Raw genomic sequence first — 19,025 nt, 5'->3', positions numbered from 1 at the left:
ATCTTGATCCCAAAACCAGACAAAGACCCCTCCAAAAAAGGAGATTACAGACCAATATCCTTGATGAACATGGATGTAAAAATTCTTACCAAGATATCAGCTAATAAGATCCAAAAGTACATCAAAAGGATTATCGCCATGTCCAAGTGGGATTTATTCCTGGGCTGCAAGGGTGGTTCAATATTTGCAAATCGATCAACATGATACACCAGATTAACAAAAGAAAGGACAAGAACCATATGATCCTCTCAGTAGATGCAGAAAAAGCATTTGACAAAATACAGCATCCTTTCTTGATAAAAACTTTCTACCATCTAGGGATAGGGGGAATATACTTCAATGTCATAAAAGGCATATAAGAAAGACCAACAATGAATGTCATCCTCAACGGGGAAAAACTGAGAGCCTTTCCCCTAAGGTCAGAGACATGACAGGGATGTCCACTCTCATGAGTGGTGGAAGTCTTATCCTCAGCAATCAGACAATAAAAAGAAATAAAGGGCATCCAAATCAGCAAAGAAGAAGTCAAACTTTCATTCTTCACAAATGACACGATACTTTATGTAGAAAATCCAAAGACCACCAAAATATTGCTAGAACTGATACAGGAATTCGGCAGAGTAGCAGGATATAAAATCAATGCACAGAAGTGAGTTGCATTTCTATACACTAACAATGAAGCAGCAGAAAGTGAAGTCAAGGAATCGATCCCATTTACAATGGCACCAAAAACTGTAAGATACCTAGGAATGAACCTAATCAAAGAGGTAAAGGATTTGTACTCTGAAAACTAAAGAACTCTTATGAAAGAAATTGAGGAAGACACAAAGAAATGGAAAAACATTCCATGTTCAAGGATTAGAAGAACAAATATTGTTTTAATGTCTATGCTACCCAAAGCAATCTACACATTCAATGCAATCCCTATCAAAATAACACCAGCATTTTTCACAGAGATGGAACAAATAATTCTAAAACTTGTGTGGAACCACAAAAGATCCCAAATAGCCAGAGGAATGTTCAAAAAGAAAACCAAAGCTGGAGGCATCACAATTCCACACTTCAAGCTGTATTACAAATATGTAGTCATCAAGACAGTATGGTACTGGCACAAAGACACAGAGATCAATGCAACAGAATAGAGAGCCCAGAAATGGACCTTCAACCCTATGGTCAACAAATCTTCGACAAAGCAGGAAAGAATGTCCAGTGGAAAAAGGACAGTGACTTCAGCAAATGATGTTGGGAAGATTGGACAGCTATATGCAGAAGAATGAAACTGGATCACTTTCTTACACCATACAAAAAAATAAGCTCAAGATGGATGAAAGACTTAAATGTGAGACAGGAATCCATCAAAATCCTAGAGGAGGATACAGGCAGCGACCTCTTTTACCTTGGCTGTGGCAACATTTTCCTAGACATGTCTCCAGAGGCAAGGGAAACAAAAACAAAAATGAGATATTGGACTTCATTGGGGTGAAAACTTTTGCACAACAAAGGAAATAATCAACAAAACTAAAAGGCAACCTACAGAATGGGAAAAGATGAGATATCAGATAAAGGGCTCATATCCAAAATCTAAGAACTTGAACTCAACACCCAAAAATAAAAAATAGAGTCAAGAAATGAGCAGAATACATGAGCAGACATTTCTCCAAAGAAGACATACAAATGGCTAACAGACACATGACAAAATCTCAACATCACTTGGCATCAGGGAAATACAAATCAAAACCACAAGGAGAGGGGCGCCTGGGTGGCACAGCGGTTAAGCGTCTGCCTTCGGCTCAGGGCGTGATCCCGGCGTTCTGGGATCGAGCCCCACATCAGGCTCCTCCGCTATGAGCCTGCTTCTTCCTCTCCCACTCCCCCTGCTTGTGTTCCCTCTCTCGCTGGCTGTTTCTCTCTGTCAAATAAATAAATAAAATCTTTAAAAAAAAAAAAAAACAAAAAAAACAAAACCACAAGGAGATACCACCTCACACCAGTCAGAATGGCTAAAATTAACAACTCAGAGAGCAACAGATGTTGGCAAGGATGCAGAGAAAGGGGAACCCTCTTACATTGTTGGTGGGAATGCAAACTGGTACAGCCAATCTGGAAAACAGTATAGAGATTTTTCAAATGTTAAAAATAGAACTACTCTATGACCCAGCAATTGCAGTACTAGGTATTTATCAAAGGATACAAAAATAGTGACTCGAAGGGGCACATGAACCCCCATGTTTATAGCAGCAATGTCCACAATAACCAAACTATGGATGGAGCCCAGATGTCCATCAACAGATTAATGGATAGAGAATATGTGGTGTATATATACAATGGAATATTACTTAGCCATCAAAAAGAATGAGATCTTGCCATTTGCAATGATGTGGATGGAACTAGAGGGTATTATGTTAAGCAAAATTAGAGAAGGACAAATACCATATGATTTCATTCATATGTGGAATTTAAGAAACAAAACAGATAAGCATCAAGGAAAGGAAGGAAAAAGAAAATAAGATAAAAACAGAGGGTGAGCCAAACCATAAGAGACTCTTAACTATAGGGAACAAACTGATGGTTGCTGGAGGGGAGGAAGGTGGAGGGATGGGGTAACTGGGTGATAGGCATTAAGGAGGGCACTTGATATAATGAGCACTGGGTGTTATATGCAACTGATGAATCATTAAATTCTACCTCTGAAACTAATAATACACTATATGTTAACTAACTTGAATTAAAAGAAAAGTTAAAAATAGATTTACCCTGTGATCCAGCAATTGCACTACTGGGTATTTACCCAAAGAGTATGAAAACACTAATTCAAAGTGATACATGCAGCCCTATGTTTATAGCAGCATTATTTATAATGGTCAAGATATGAAAGCAGCCCATTTGTCCATAAATTTAGGAAGGATAAACAAGATGTGAGATATCTATATCTGTGTATAATGGAATATTATTCAGCAATAAAACAGAATGAAATCTTTCCAATTGCAATGACATGGATCTACTAGATTGTACAATGCTAGTGAAATAAGTCAGTCAGAGAAAGGCAAATACTATATGATTTCACTCACGTGTAATTTAAAAAACAAAACAAATGAGCAAAGGAGAAAAAAGATAAATACAAATTAAGAAACAGACTCTAAACCGTAGAGAAGAAACTGATGGCTACCAGAGGGGAGTAGGGAGGGCGGATGAGTTAAATAGGTGATGGGGATTAAGGAGTTCACTTATGATGAGCACAGGATGATTTATGGAATTTTTGAATTACTATATTATACACCTGAATCTAATATTATACTGTATGCTAACTGGAATTAAAATAAAAACTTAAAAAAAAGTAGTCATGCCAAAAGTGCTTATTTTGTATATAACCATCCCATGTAGTGTTATCCAATGATGATGGAAACGTACTGTATTTGCACCGTCCAATACAGTAGGTACTAGCAACATGTGGCTATTGGACACTTGAAATGAGGTTGGTGAGATGGAGGAACTGTATTTTTAAATTTAAGTTAATCTTCATAAAGTAATTTAAATTCAAATATTTTTATGTGGCTAGTGGCTACCATATTGGAAATGTAGCTCTAGAGTCTAGGCCTAACTTCCAAGTTACAGGAAGTGGGAGATGGCAGAACACGTTAAATGACACCATGGGGAAAGAATCAGACAAATCCATAGGGGGAAGTTTTGTAAGACAATAATACTGGAGTCCTCAGAAAGTCAATGTCATAAAAACGAAATTAAAAAAAAAAAACACAACAGGTGGGGACGGGGATTATCCTAGGTGAGAAGAGATGAACAAAATATAAAGCATTCATCTGGATTGGATCCTGATTGGGAAAAAAAAAACAAAACAAACAAACAAACAAACAAAATACAAACTTAAAAGATAGATACAGCATGGTATTATAAAATCATTGTTAGTTTTTTCAGGTATGATATTGGTATTGTAATTATGTGGCAGGATATTATTTTTAGAAGATGCATAATGAAGCGTTCAGGAGCAAAGGAGCAATGGTCATGTTGTCTACAACTCACTTTCAAATGATGCAGCAAATGTTTGTGTACATATGTGTGAAGACAGAGCGAGAAACCTAAACCAGACACAACAATTTTTTTAATAGTCCTGGCATACATGATATCTCTTCTCAGAGAGTAGAAAATGTACCTATTGAACTGAGTGACTTACAAGATTTCCAAGCAGAATCTCTCTCTCTCCCTCTCTCTCTCTCTCTCTTTAAGATTTTATTTATTTGAGAGACAGAAAGAAACAGACTCCGTACTGAGCACGAAATCCAATGCGGGACTCGATCCCAGCACCCTGGGATCATGACTTGAGCTGAAGGCAGATGCTTAACCGACTGAGCCACCCAGGCGCCCCTTTCACGCAGAATATTAAAGATGATGTCTAGTTTCTTCTTATTCTTTCGAGTACAGGCATACCTTGTTTTATTATAGTTTGCTTTATTGTGCTTTGCAGATATTGCATGTTTTACAAATTGAAGGTCTTGGAAAATTCATGTCAAGCTAGTCCATTGGCACTAGCAGCATTTGCTCAATTCATATCTCTTATGTCATATTTTGGTAATTCTCAGAATGTTTCAAACTTTTACATGATTATTGTATTTATTATGGTGACTTTTTATTTTAATGTTTTTTTATTATATTATGTTAGTCACCGTACAGTACATCCCTGGTTTCTGATGTAAAGTTCCATGATTCATTAGTTGCGTATAACACCCAGTGTACCATGCAACACGTGCCCTCCTTACTACCCATCACCAGTCTATCCCATTCCTCCACCCGCCTCCCCTCTGAAGCCCTCAGTTTGTTTCTCAGAGTCCATAGTCTCTCATGCTTCATTCCCCCTTCTGATTATCACCCCTTTCTTTATCCCTTTCTTCTCCTACCGATCTTCCTACTTCTTATGTTCCATAGATGAGAGAAATCATATGATAATTATCTTTCTCTGCTTGACTTATTTCACTTAGCATTATCTCCTCCAGTGCTGTCCATGTTGCAGCAAATGTTGAGAACTCGTTCTTTCTGATAGCTGAGTAATATTCCATTGTATATATGGACCACAACTTCTTAATCCAGTCATCTGTTGAAGGGCATCTCGGTTCCTTCCACGATTTGGCTATTGTGGACAATGCTGCTATGAACATTGGGGTGCATATGGCCCTTCTCTTCACTACGTCTGTATCTTTGGGGTAAATACCCAGTAGTGCAACGGCTGGATCATAGGGTAGCGCAATTTTTAACTTTTTAAGGGACCTCCACACTGTTTTCCAGAGTGGCTGTACCAACTTCCATTCCCACCAACAATGTAGGAGGCAATCCCTTTCTCCACATCCTCTCCAGCAATTGTTGTTTCTTGCCTTGTCAATTTTTGCCATTCTAACTGCCGTAAGGTGGTATCTTAGTGTGGTTTTGATTTGAATTTCCCTGATGGCTAATGATTTTGAACATTTTTTCATGTGTCTGTTAGCCATTTGTATGTCATCATTGGAAAAGTGCCTGTTCATATATTCTGCCCATTTTATGATTTATTTGTTTCTTGCATATTGAGTTTGAGAAGTTCTTTGTAGATCTTGGATACCAGTCTTTTATCTGTAGCATCATTTGCAAATATATTCTCCCATTCCCACTTCTCATTCTATGAGGCCAATATTACCTTGATCCCCAAACGGATCTCGCATTCTGTGGGCTGCCTCTTAGTTTTTTTGACTATTTCCTTGGCTGTGCAGAAGCTTTTTATCTTGATGAAGTCCCACAAGTTCATTTTATCTTTTGTTTCTCTTGCCTTTGGAGACGTGTCATGAAAAAGTTGCTTCGGCCGATGTCGTAGAGGTTATTGCCTATGTTCTCCTCTAGGATTTTGATGTATTCCTGTCTCACATCGAGGTCTTTCGTCCATTTGGAGTTTATCTTTGTGCATGGTATGAGACAGTGGTCAAATTCAATTCTTTTGCATGTAGCTCTCCAATTTTCCCAGCACCATTTATTGAAGAGACTGTCTTTTTTCCACTGGATGTTTTTTCCTGCTTTATCAAAGATTAGTTGCCCAAAGAGCCGAGGGTCCATTTCTGGGTTCTCTATTCTGTTCCATTGGTCTATGTGTCTGTTTTTGTGCCAGGACCATGCTGTCTTTGTGATCACAGCTTTGTAGTACAGCTCGAAATCCGGCATTGTGATGCCCCCAGCTTTGTTTTTCCTTTTCAACAGTTCCTTGGAGATTCGGGGCCTTTTCTGTTTCCATACAAATTTAAGGACTATTTGTTCCAGTTCTTTGAAAAATGTCATCGGTATTTTGATCGGGATAGCATTGAAAGTGTAGATTGCTCTGGGCCTACACTCTGAAGGGTTTTAATCAGGAAAGGATGCTGTATTTTGTCAAATGCTTTTTTGCATCAATTGAGAGAATCATATGTTTCCTGAGTCTTTTCTTGTAGATATGATGCATTATGCTGATCAATTTGCGAATGTTGAACCACGCTTGCATCCCAGGGATGAATCCCACTTGGTCATGATGGATAATCCTTTTAATGTACTGTTGGATTCTATTAGCCAGGATCTTGTTGAGGATTTTGGCATCCATGTTCATTAGGGAAATCAGTCTGTAATTCTCCTTTTTGATGGGGTCTTTGCCTAGTTTGGGGATCAAGGTAATATTGGTAGCTTTCCTTCTGTTTCTATTTTTTGAAATAGCTTTAGGAGAATAATTATTTCTTCTTTGAATGTTTGGTAGAATTCCCCAGGAAAACCATCTGGGCCTGGAGTTTTGTTATTTGGAAGGTTGTTTATCACTGACTCAATCTCTTCATAATTAATTGGCCTGTTTAAGAAATCAATTTCTTCCTGTTTCAATCTTGGTAGTTTATAGGTTTCCAGGAAGGATTCCATCTCTTCCAGATTGCTTAGTTTATTGGCATATAGCTGTTGATAAAAATTTCTAATAATCCTTCCAATTTCAATGGTGCTCGTCGTGACCTCTCCTTTTTCATTCATAATTTTAATAATCTGGGTCCTTTCTCTTTTCTTTTGGATAAGTCTTGCCAGTGGTCTGTCAATTTTATTGATTCTCTCAAAGAACCAGCTTCTAGTCCTGTTGATCTGTTCTACTGTACTTCTGGTTTCTGCTTGATTGATTTCAGCTCTAATTTTGGTCAACTGCTTCCTCGTGCGTGGATTAGGCCTGTCCCTCTGTTGCTGTTCCAGCTTCTTGAGGTGAGAATATAAAAACTGCATTTTAGATTTTTCTATTCTTTAGAGTGAGGCTTGGATGGCTATGTATTTCCCCCTTAGGACTGCCTTTTCAGTATCCCATAGGTTTTGGACCATTGTGTTTTCATTCTCGTTGGTCTCCATAAATTGTTTAGATTGATTTTTGATTTCCTGGTTTATCGAGTCATTCCTGAGCAGGATGGTTCTTAGTCTCCAAGTGTTTGAGTTTCTTCCAAATTTTCCCTTATGGTTGAGTTCCAATTTCAGAGCGTTTTGGTCTGAGAATATGCAGGGAATAATTTCAGTCTTTTGGTATCAGTTGAGACCTGTTTTGTGACCCAGAACATGGTCTATTCTTGAGAATGTTCCATGGGCATTAGAATAGAATGAGTATTCTTTGGTTCTGGGGTGTAGTGTTCTATATATATCTATGAGGTCCAACTCATCGAGTATGCCATTCAAAGCTCTTGTTTCTTTGATGATTTCTTGCTTAGGTGATCTGTATTAGTGGTCTCCTAGTATTAGTGCATTTTTATCTATAGGTCTCCTAGTTGAAGTCTCCTAGTATTAGTGCATTTTTATCTATAGGTCTCCTAGTTGAGGTCTCCTAGTATTAGTGCATTTTTATCTATATGTCTCTTTATTGTGGTTAAGAGTTGGCTTGTGTATCTTGCTGCTCCCCTGTTGGGGGCATGGATATTTATAATTGTCATATCCACTTGTTGGATACATCCTTTAAGAATAATAGAGTGCCCTTCTGTGTCTCTAACTATAGTCTTTAGTTTAAAATCCAATCTGTCTGATATGAGAATTGCTACCCAAGCTTTCTTTTGAGGTCCATTGGCGTGAAAGATGGTACTCCATCCCTTTACTTTCAGTCTGAATTATCCTTAGGTTCAAAATGAGTCTCTTGTAGAGAGCAAATGAATGGGTCATGTCTTTTTATCCAATCTGCAACCCTGTGTCATTTTATGGGAGCATATAGGCCATTTACATTGAGACTGATTATTTAGAGATATGCTTTTAATGATGTCATGTAGCCTGTAAAGTCTTTGTTTCTATAGATTGTAATTTTCTGTTCTGTATCACTCTTGGGTCTTTTTTACTTTTCTAGAACCCCCCTTAATATTTCCTGTAGGGCTGGTTTCGTGGTTACGAAATTGGTCAATGACTGGCGATTCTGGAAGGTCTTTATTTCTCCATCAATTCTGAATGACAGCCTTGCTGGATAAAGGATCCTTGGATGCCTATTTTTCTCTGAAAGAGCTTTAAAAATGCCCCCCCCAACCCTTTCTCTCATTCCAGGTCTGTGTAGACAGGTCTGACATAATTCTGATACCTTTGCCTTGGTACATGAGAAATTTCTTTGCCCTGGCCACTTTCAATACTCTATCCTTGGATCTAATATTTGAGAATTGCACTATGACGTGATGTGCTGTAGGTTTTCGTGGTTGAGCTTGGGAGGGGTCCCCTCTGCCTCTTGGACACAAATGTTTGTTTCCCTTGTTAGATTACAGAAGTTTTCAGCTACAATTTGTTCAAATATCTCTTCTAGACCTCTGTTTTTCTCTACCCCCTCGGGGATGCCGATGATTCTGACATTGGAACGTTTCATTGAGTCAGTAATCTCCTGTAACCTACATTCCTGAGCATGGATTTTTTTGAGTCCAGATTCTATTTTAGCTTTTTCTACTAACCCATCCTCCAATTCGCTGATATGTTCTTCTGCCTCATTCACCATGGCTGTCAGACCATCTAGTTTTGACTGCATTTGGCTCATAGAATTTTTAATTTCTGCCAGATTCACTCTCATTTCCACCCTTAGAGATTCTATATTCTCATTAACATTTTCGTTAATACTTTTTTCAAGTTTACACATCATCTTGACCATTGTTACTCTGAACTCCATTTCTGATAATTTGGTTATATCCATATCCATTAGTTCTGTGGCAGAGGCCACAGACTCATTGTCTTTTCTTTGCTGGGGGATTTCTCCTTCTCGTCATTCTGATGAGGAGAGGTTGCGGGGTTGTCCAGAGCCCACATTATTGACCGGGAACCAGGCCGTGCACCCTTGTTTTATAGGGATCTTAGGGATGTGGGTTTCTTGATTTTTCAGCCTGCCTTCTGGGGGAGGGGCCTGCCACGCCGATACTCAGGCAACACTGTTTGGGTAGAGTCTCCGTGTCCCGTGCGAGAGGGGATGGGGATGGGCACTTTGTGAGCCAGTATTTTGAGGCTTTTGTTCTCTGGCGGCTTTCTCTGGGGTTTGCTGTGCCTCTTCTGAGAGTCAGAGCAGCTGTGGCCGAATCTCAGCCTCTGTCTCAGAACAGAGGGATCGCGGACCATTCTCCACTGATGTTCTGGCCACTTTAACTCTGTTTCTTTTGGTGCTGCTCAACCCTGCAGCATCCCGGGATGTGCGCCCCACACCCGGCGTCCCAGCCCTCACTTCCAGGGCCAGCTCGTCTCTGTCCTTTGTGTTTCTAATACCGCCAGCTGCCAGCCGCCCCCGCGCGCTCTGAAGCTTCGGCCCTCAGTCTGGTTGTGTGCGTTCCCCGGCTCATGGTCTCAGTCTGCTCTCTCGTAGGTGCCGGTCCGCGAGTCCTCCCGCTCCCCCGTGCAGGTGGCTACTGCTTCCCAGCGCCCGAACACGGCAGCTCCCTCCCCGTTCCGTTTATCTACTGATATCTGTGTGCGGTTTCACGGCTCCCCGCTTCGTACCTCAATACTCAGCACTGGAGATGTTCATTTGTAGAGATCCAGATGCATCTTCCTGCATCTCAGGCTGATTCCATGGATGTTCAGGCTGGTCTGGTACCTATCCAGCTTGACTCAGGGGACCGGCTGAAAAAGGGGTCTCCTACTCCTCCGCCATCTTAACTCCCCCTCTTATGGTGACTTTTGATCAGGGATTGACTTGCTGAAAGCTGAGATGATGGATAAAAATTTTTTAGCAATAAACTATTTTTAATTAAGGTATGTACATTTTCATTTTTAGACACAAAGCTATTGCACACTTAATAGACTTTAGTATAGTGTAATCATATTTTTATATGCACTGGAATACCAAAACATTCATTTGGCTCACTTCGTTGTTACATTTGCTTTATTTAAGTGGTCTGGAACTGAATCTGCACTATCTCCAAGGTATTCCTGCAAAATATATGAGTTTAGAAAGAAGCTAAAGAGAGGACTATTAAACATAAAGGGGTCAGGACTTGCTGGTTTTGAAAATTCTCAGACCTTTAGATGGCAAATGTTAAAATTAAGAAATAGCTTTCAAGCAAAGATAAAACTCAGGGTACTGTCAGAAAATTATGGCATAAAGATGGAAGGCAAGAGTGTAGCTATAAAATCTTTTGCTAAGAGTTGTGTTAAAAGAAACTTCTAGGGTCAAACCTCGGACAGTTGTTCAGATAAAGAAAAGAGCTAAGAACCTGAAGGTCATTGTGTTTAACAACCTAACAGAAACTGATGTTGTAATGAGATGAGCATTTAGGAAGCCTGAGGAGATAAGTGTATTTTTAAAGTGGAGAAATGTGTATCATGTAGCCAGCTCCAGAGTGGCCCTCAATGATCCCGGTCTCCTGATAATTGTGCCCTGGTCTAATCCTTCCACACTGAATACAACATAGCGAAGTGATGGTATGTGACATCTGATGTCTGGCCATAAATGAATGCCCTTGTCTCTCTTAGATCCTTGCTCTGGGAGATCCATTGGCCATGTCATTTGGACTCTCAGGCAGCACATGGAGAGTGCACTATGTTGGATAGTGTTCCCCACAAATTTATGTTCTTTCTAGACCCAGATATGACCTTATTTAGAAATAGGGTCATTGCAGATGTAATTAGTTAAGATGGTATCTTACTGGAGCAGGGTAGGCCCATGATCCAATATGACCAGTGTCCTTGTAAGAGTTAAAAAAAAGGGGCACAGACTGAGGCACCTGGGATGAAGCATCCAACTCTTGATTTAGCTTCAGTTCATTATCTCAGGGTCATGAGATTGAGCCCCGTCTCAGGCTCTGTGCTGGGTGTGGAGCCTGCTTAAGATTCTCTCTCTCTCAAAATAAAATAAGATGGAAATAGAGAAGGAGGCAAACCATAAGAGACTCTTAACTATAGGAAACAAACTATGGGTTGCTGGAGCGGCGGTGGTGGGGTGATGGGGTAATTGGGTGATGGGCATTAAGGAGGGCACTTGAGGTAATGAACACCGGGAGTTATATGCAACTGATGAATCACTGAGTTCTACCTCTGAAACTAATGCAGTCTATGTTAATTGAATTAAAAAACGTTTTTAAAAAATCTGTCTCCCTTCCTTCCCCTCTACCCTCCCCCCTCACATGTACACATGTGTTATCTCTCTGTCCAAAAAAAAAATGGCACAGACACACACACACACACACACACACACACACACACACACACAGTAGAACACATGTGAAAACAGGGGCAGAAACTGGAGTGATGTATCTGCAAGACCAAGAGTGCCAAGGATGGATGGCAACAGCAGAAGCCAGGAGAAAGGCATGGACCAGATCCTCTAGATCTTTCAGAGGGAGCATGGCCCTGAAGACACCATGACATCAGATTTCTAGCCTCCAGAACTGTGAGAGAACAAATCTACTGTTTCATGTCACCCAGATTGTGGAAATTTATGTGGCAGCTCCAGGAAATGAATACAGACGGTAACTGAGGTCTCCTGCCAGCAGCAACACCAGACTGACAGCCAAGTGGGTGAGTCATCTTGGAAGTGCTCCTGTGGCTCCAGGCGACATCTAATCGCAGCCTCGTGAGAGACCCTGAGCCAGAATTGCTCAGCTAAGTTGATCTTGAATTTCTGTCCCATGAATACAAATATGTTTATTGTTATTTTAACACAGTAAACGTTGGGGTAACTTGTTACACAGCAATAGATCGGTAATACCGTAAAGATCTTGGGGGAAGGCCATACCTTTGAATGAGTAATAAGTTCACTTATATATTTGATAAATTATGTACTCTGGTCTAGAGCTTTGATGATGGTTTGGACACTTATCCTGAGTCATCAAATGAAACTAGAGATGATCAGAAAGAGTGATTTGGGAAAATGGCATGGCCATAAGCGTGGCTGAAAGACTATAATTCCATTCCGTAGGGCACTGAATCCTGAGCACTTCATTCTTGGCTTTCCTCTGAATGCTGCCTTTCTTCCCGTTCTTTCCAAGAGACATGTCTCTTCCTCTCTGCCCTATCTTATCCCTTCTTGTCCAACCACTAGTCTTCTGTGTCAGAGTCCTGGTTTCCCATCATCCTTCCCCAAATCATTGTATCTCCGTGGTCCAAAGCTCAGTTAGATCCCAGTTAGAGGAAATTTTAAAAAACACATCAAAACAAGGATTAGAATGATGAACTCTAAGGTACCCATCATAAACCATCAATAATGATAAGTTCATGACTAGTCTTGTTTGATCCATCTATATTACTTGTGACCCTTCCCTCAATTATTTTGAAGAAAATACCAGGCATTTTATCTACAATTATTTAAGCATGTAGCATTATCACACTTAAACTCAACAGTCATTCCTTAACATCTTTAAAGATCCAATCAATATTTACATTGTTCCCTATTGTGCTGCAGTTTCTTAAAAATAATTTATTTGTATCAGGATCCAAATAAAATCATACCATGAAATTGATTTCTAAATCTCTTTGAATACACAGGTTTCCCTTCCATCTCTTTTTTATCTTTTTTGTAAAACAAACCAGGTTATTTATCCTGCAGCTATATCCACAGTCTGGAATTTGCTAAAAACAGCTCCATGATATTTGTATTTCTTATAAACTAGTGAACTGAAAAGCTTGATAAGATTCAGATTCTTTTTGTTTTGTTGTGAAGGTGTACTTGAGAGGTGGTGGTGTATATTTCTATCAGAAGGTATATAAGGTCTACTTGTCTCCAGAGCCATTGATGATCATTGCCTGGGCTCACTAATTGAGGGGCAAAGCAGTAGCATTTACGTTCTATTGTTCCCTCAAATGTATAGAAGAGTGAACCTGGGAGAACCATGCTTGTTTGGCTAGGGTATAAAGCAAGAATATGAAGCTTATGTGCATGATTTTATGCTTCAGTTTTGAGCACATCGTTTAGCTGCTGGTTTGCTGTCTCTGTCCACTAAGCTTACTAAGCTGTAGCTGTTGTGCTGTTGCTGTACTGCCCAGACTTGCCTTCAGCAAGAATGGAAATTAGTTCCATTTTTATCGTTGACCTTGAAATGTCTGATGCTACGCCCATAAATTTGGGTCTGGTTGAATCTCTGCCCTACAACTCAGTTACACTGGGCAGCTCTCCTGATCCTGAGTTGCCTCGTAGCTGGTAAAATGTGACTCAGAAGGCTCTGCATAGACTTCCATACGGCCTGAAGGGGATAATTGAATGCGATGATGCTTACCAAGTGCCTCACACAGTGCCCGGCTCAATAAATGATCAATATTATTACCATACATTAGAAATGAAATGCACTCAAGTGATTAAACCCATTAAATATATGAGAGCCTGGAAGAAAGAATGTGAAGAATCCCTATTGCTATATCCCTTGAGTGGGCCCCTGGGAACATTACCAATGATTCAGAATGTGCTAGTTTTAAATTAAATACCACATCTTTCCAGAAGAGCTAGCCGTATGTGGGGGGTGGGAGGGGGGTGGGCTGAAGCTGCAGCATCTAAGAGGGAGGAGCAAGCAGCTCCCGGAGAAAAGGTCTTGTGATTACCAGAAGAAGCAGGGAAGTGGTGCTGGAATGGGAAAAGGATGATAAAAGCTGTCTTACCTGGCTTACTTCTGGGGTAGTGCCAGCTCGTAGACATTATTAAAAACTTCTTTCCTTAGAGAGTCATTCCCAATTTAATGGAAAGATGACGTTGATTTTGTGAACGTTTGTACTGTGTCAGCTGCTTTGCTCAGATTATTTTATTTAATCCTCCCTAACAGCCCTGTAGGGAAGTAGTGAATGTTGCAGAACCCAGACTGTAACCCAGAGTCTGACATTAGAGACCATTCTTATCTCAGCGTCTGTAAATGCTGATGAGATATTGAGTAAACTGCACATCCGCCTCCCCGAGGCACTTTAATTGGACAACTTCTCTCTGGATGTGGAATGCAGGAATTTCGGGTGTCAGCATATGTCTATAAGGTGGAATACTTTTTAAAGCAGGGCAGGTAGAGTGGGGAGGGAGGGTGGCTTGCTTTGCAGCTGTCCTGCAGGCTCATTGCAGTTCCCATTTCCTCTCTCTTCCCACCTACCCTAGCCACCGAGCTTCTGCTCTTATTGACCTTCAAGGTCAATTCTTTCAGAAATGGCTATTTGTGATGGTAAAATGATTGAGAAGCTATGGTGTTTGCTTAACACTTCTTCATTTAGGAATTTTCCCATCTGACAAAAATAGCAGGCTTTCTATAGGGGACAATCACAAAATTAAGGTGTTATGAAGACAATTCAATGTAAGAAAAACTGAGAAAACCAGAATGGCCTGGGGTGTGCAGTGTGGCAAGTGGTGTCCATCCTTCACTACTCCCTGTTTGAACACAGGATAGGGATGCTGACAATCGAGTAAAAGGATGTTTAAAGTCTGCTCAATCTGTGATGATTATGGTGGCTGGGCTGTGCTTAGTATAGCTTAGGAAGAGTCCCAGGAGAATTATGGAAATAAAAACTCTCAAGGGCTCAAAAATATTGGGCCATTCCTGGCCTTTCAAGCCAGCCAGGGAACCTCAGGAGAGTGAAGCTGCAGGGTTGAGGGGCACACTTGGGCTCCCTCCCAAGGTCTGCTGGAGTGCAGCATGCCCTCCCCCAACCCCAGTGTATTTCAACAAGGAGCATGAGATCCAGAGGGGAGGAAACAGCTATGCATTTGGGGAAGCCAAAAAGCAGATGGATGAGTGATTAATGACTGAGCAGGGGAAGGCTGTGGGAAGAAAGGGGAGCAAAGTGAGTCCAGAGCCCCCAGAGAGGAGAGCTAGAGCCGTTACCCGGACCCTGCTCAAGGCTGTGGGACTGACAGCTCCAGGGCCTCTGGGTGGCAGTGAGGAGATTGAGTCCAGTTGATTTAAACCCCAGTCAGTTCTCCAGATGCCTCGCCCACCTACCCAATGGCATCACAGACACCTCCCCAACCCTAGCACAAAATTGGAAGCTTTTTTTCTGAAAAGAGTTCTGGTCTTTGGCTCAGAGGACACTAGGTCTAATCGAAGATCAGAACCATCTGATGAAGGCGCCACCCAGCTCACTGCCCCTACTTCCTTCTGCCACCTGCAGGCAGGAGGCTGGGGTCATTTTAGTAGGGACTGACCCCAGCAGTTCCCTAACTGAGAGGTCAAGGAGATCATACCACATGGACTAGAATTTCCATCAGCTTCAGTGTCTTTTCATAACTCGGCAGTTTTTGAGTTGAGGGAGTTAAGACGGCACAGTAGCAAGGGGACCCGATGCTTGCCTCATCCCTCAAACACAGCTAAATAAATATCATTCTGAACCTCCAAGAAATCGATTTGAGGACTGAGAGAACAAACTGCATAACTGGAGGGAGAAAAGAGGTCACACTGTGGAAGATAGGAGATGCAGAAACTCATGATCTGGGGGAAGAAAAGGATCATGGGTGCTACAGAGGGGAGGGACCCCGATCATGGAGGGTGGGAGAGAGAGAGAGAGAACGAGAGAATGTGCACAGTGCACAGGGGATTGCACAAGAAAAATACTTCCCCCAAACCATTGAGTGGGAAAACAAGAGGAGCAGATTATCATGAGTTTTACAACCAGTGGAGCTCAGAGACTGAAGCTTAAGACATCCAGTGTGGAGCCCAGCATGTGCAGTGGTGTTCCTGTGAAGAGGGACGGCAGAGGCCTGGGAGCAGAGAGCATGGTCTGTGGATCCCCTGAGTCACACTGGGAGAGATAGTTCCCCTTCTTGGAGTGCATTTGGGATGTGCGGCACTGCCTGTCAAGGGACGAAAGAGCCAGTGAGTGCCATTGCATCCATTAGCACAGGGGCAGAGACACTTGTTGAGGGCAGCTAACCTGGATGCTTGCATTTTGCTGTGCTTTACTCAACTCCAACCTCCTGTGTGTTGGTATGACTACCCTTCTGGGATAAATCGGCACCAGCCCCAGCACAGTGAGACCCTCTCCCAGAGTATCACCATGGGCCCGTGCTGCCCTGGGTCCCTAAAATTTGGACTTTTGAAACTCAGCCTGTGTGCCTGAGATAAAACACAAGTGCACTGCACTGCCAGGCAGGCATATGGCCCAGACAGAGAAAGGGTGAAGGCAGGGATCTGAAGGAAGCCTGGGACACATGAGTGAAGACTGTTTGCTCTTCTGTGAGGGTTTCCTGTACAGTGGAGGGTGCAAACACCACGTTCCGGGGACAAGAGAGCTGGCTGACACCATTTTTCTCCCCACCCATCAGCACAGACTTCAGTGAGCAGTGCAGCACACACAGAGCCTCTTATACCAAGCCCTTCCCCCTTGAGCTTTGCAGGTGCTTCTGTACTAGGGCTAGTGTTCCTGAGAGCCAGAGCAGGAGTGGGCCTCCCAACACAAACCCCCCAAAATACACCAAGTTTACTAGCCATAGGGGTGCCTAAGTGGCTCAGCTGATTAAGCATCTGACTCTTGATTTTAGCTCAGGACATGATCTTAGGGTCATGAAATCAAGCCCCACATCAGACTCCATGCTCAGCAGAGAGTCTGCTTGAGAATCTCTCTCTCTCTCTCTCTCTCCCTCTTCCCCTCCCCCTGGTCTCTCTCTCTCTAAAATAAACAAATAAATCTTTTTAAAAAAGTTTACTAACCATAGAGTGCTGCAAAGCTTCAGCTCTAGTGGAAGCAGGACCTGGCCTCTTTTAACAAGCCGACCAAAGTATACCTAGTTACAACGTGCCACAGACTGGACTAGGTCCAAACACTCCCCACTACAGGCAAGGAGAAGCTCTGCAGAGAACTGACTTGAGGGAAAGAGCAGCCAAAACACAGCAGCAGAGTGCACACAGCATACACCAGAAATACTTCCTGAAGTGCCAGGCCCTGGACAGTATATGACCTCTTCTTCTTCTTCCTCTTTTTTTTTAAATTAAATTAAATTTATTTATTTGACAGGGAGAGAGACAGCCAGCAAGAGAGGGAACACAAGCCGGGGGAGTGGGAGAGAAAGAAGCAGGCTCTCAGCAGAGGAGCCTGTTGTGGGGCTCGATACCAGAATGCCAGGATCATGTCCTGATCTGAAGGCAGAAGCTTAACGACTGACTCACCCAGGTGCCCCATGACTCTTATTAATATAGTTATTACTTTCAGGAGCAGGAAACATAACAGGCTTTCCTAACACAGAGACAACAGAGATGTAGACAAAATGCCAAGATGGAGGAATTCATCCCAAAAGAAAGAACAAGAGGTCACAGCCAGGGATCTAATCGAAACAGATGTAAGTAATAAGCCTGATCCAGAATTTAAAACAACAATAAGGCAAACAAGAGCTTTGCATGCCATACTCAACAAGTTGGCCCTCATAGACATATATAGAACACTACACCCCAAAACCAAAGAATACTCATTCTATTCTAATGTCCATGGAACATTCATAAGAATAGACCATGTTCTGGGTCACAAAACAGGTCTCAACCGATACCAAAAGACTGAAATTATTACCTGCATATTCTCAGGCCAAAATGCTCTGAAATTGGAACTCAACCATAAGGGAAAATTTGGAAGAAACTCAAACACTTGGAGACTAAGAACCATCCTGCTCAAGAATGATTCGATAAACCAGGAAATCAAAAATCAATTTAAACAATTTATGGAGACCAACGAGAATGAAAACACAATGGTCCAAAACCTATGGGATACTGCAAAGGCAGTCCTAAGGGGAAAATACATAGCCATCCAAGCCTCACTCAAAAGAATAGAAAAATCTAAAATGCAGTTTTTATATTCTCACCTCAAGAAGCTGGAACAGCAACAGAGGGACAGGCCTAATCCATGCATGAGGAAGCAGTTGATCAAGATTAGAGCAGAAACCAATGCATTAGAAACCAGGAGCATAGTAGAGCAGATCAACAGAACTAGAAGCTGGTTCTTGGAGAAAGTAAAATTGACAAACCGCTGGCAAGACTTATCCAAAAGAATAGAGAAAGGACCCAAATTAATAAAATTATGAATGAAAAGGGAGAGGTCACAACCAATACCAATGAAATTGGAAGGATTATTAGAAGCTTTTATCAACAGTTTTATGCAAATAAATTAAGCAATCTGGGAGAGATGGAGGCCTTCCTGGAAACCTGTAAATTACCAAGACTGAAACGGGAAGAAATTGATTTTTTTAAACAGGTCAATTAATTATGAAGAAATTGAGTCGGTGATAAAAAACCTTCCAAAAAATAAAACTCCAGGCCCAGACGGTTTTCCTGGGGAATTCTACCAAACATTCAAAGAAGAAATAATATCTACTCTCCTAAAGCTATCTCAAAAAATAGAAACTGAAGGAAAGCTACCAAACTCATTCTATGAGGCCAATATTACCTTGAAATCCAAAACCAGGCAAAAACCCATCAAAAAGGATAATTATAGACCGATATCCCTGATGAACATGGACGCCAAAATCCTCAACAAGATCCTAGCTAATAGGATCCAACAGTACATTAAAAGGATTATCCATCATGACCAAGTGGGATTCATCCCTGAGATGTAAGGGTGGTTCAACATTCTCAAATCTATTCAGTGTCATAGACTTTATCAGCAAAAAAAAAAAAAAAAAAAACCAAAAAACA

The sequence above is a fragment of the Ursus maritimus genome, unplaced genomic scaffold, assembly GCF_017311325.1.
Source record: "Ursus maritimus isolate PB19 unplaced genomic scaffold, ASM1731132v1 scaffold_3, whole genome shotgun sequence".
Lineage (NCBI taxonomy): Eukaryota > Metazoa > Chordata > Mammalia > Carnivora > Ursidae > Ursus > Ursus maritimus.
The sequence above is the reverse complement of the archived record's forward strand: the minus strand, read 5'-3'. Positions refer to the sequence as shown.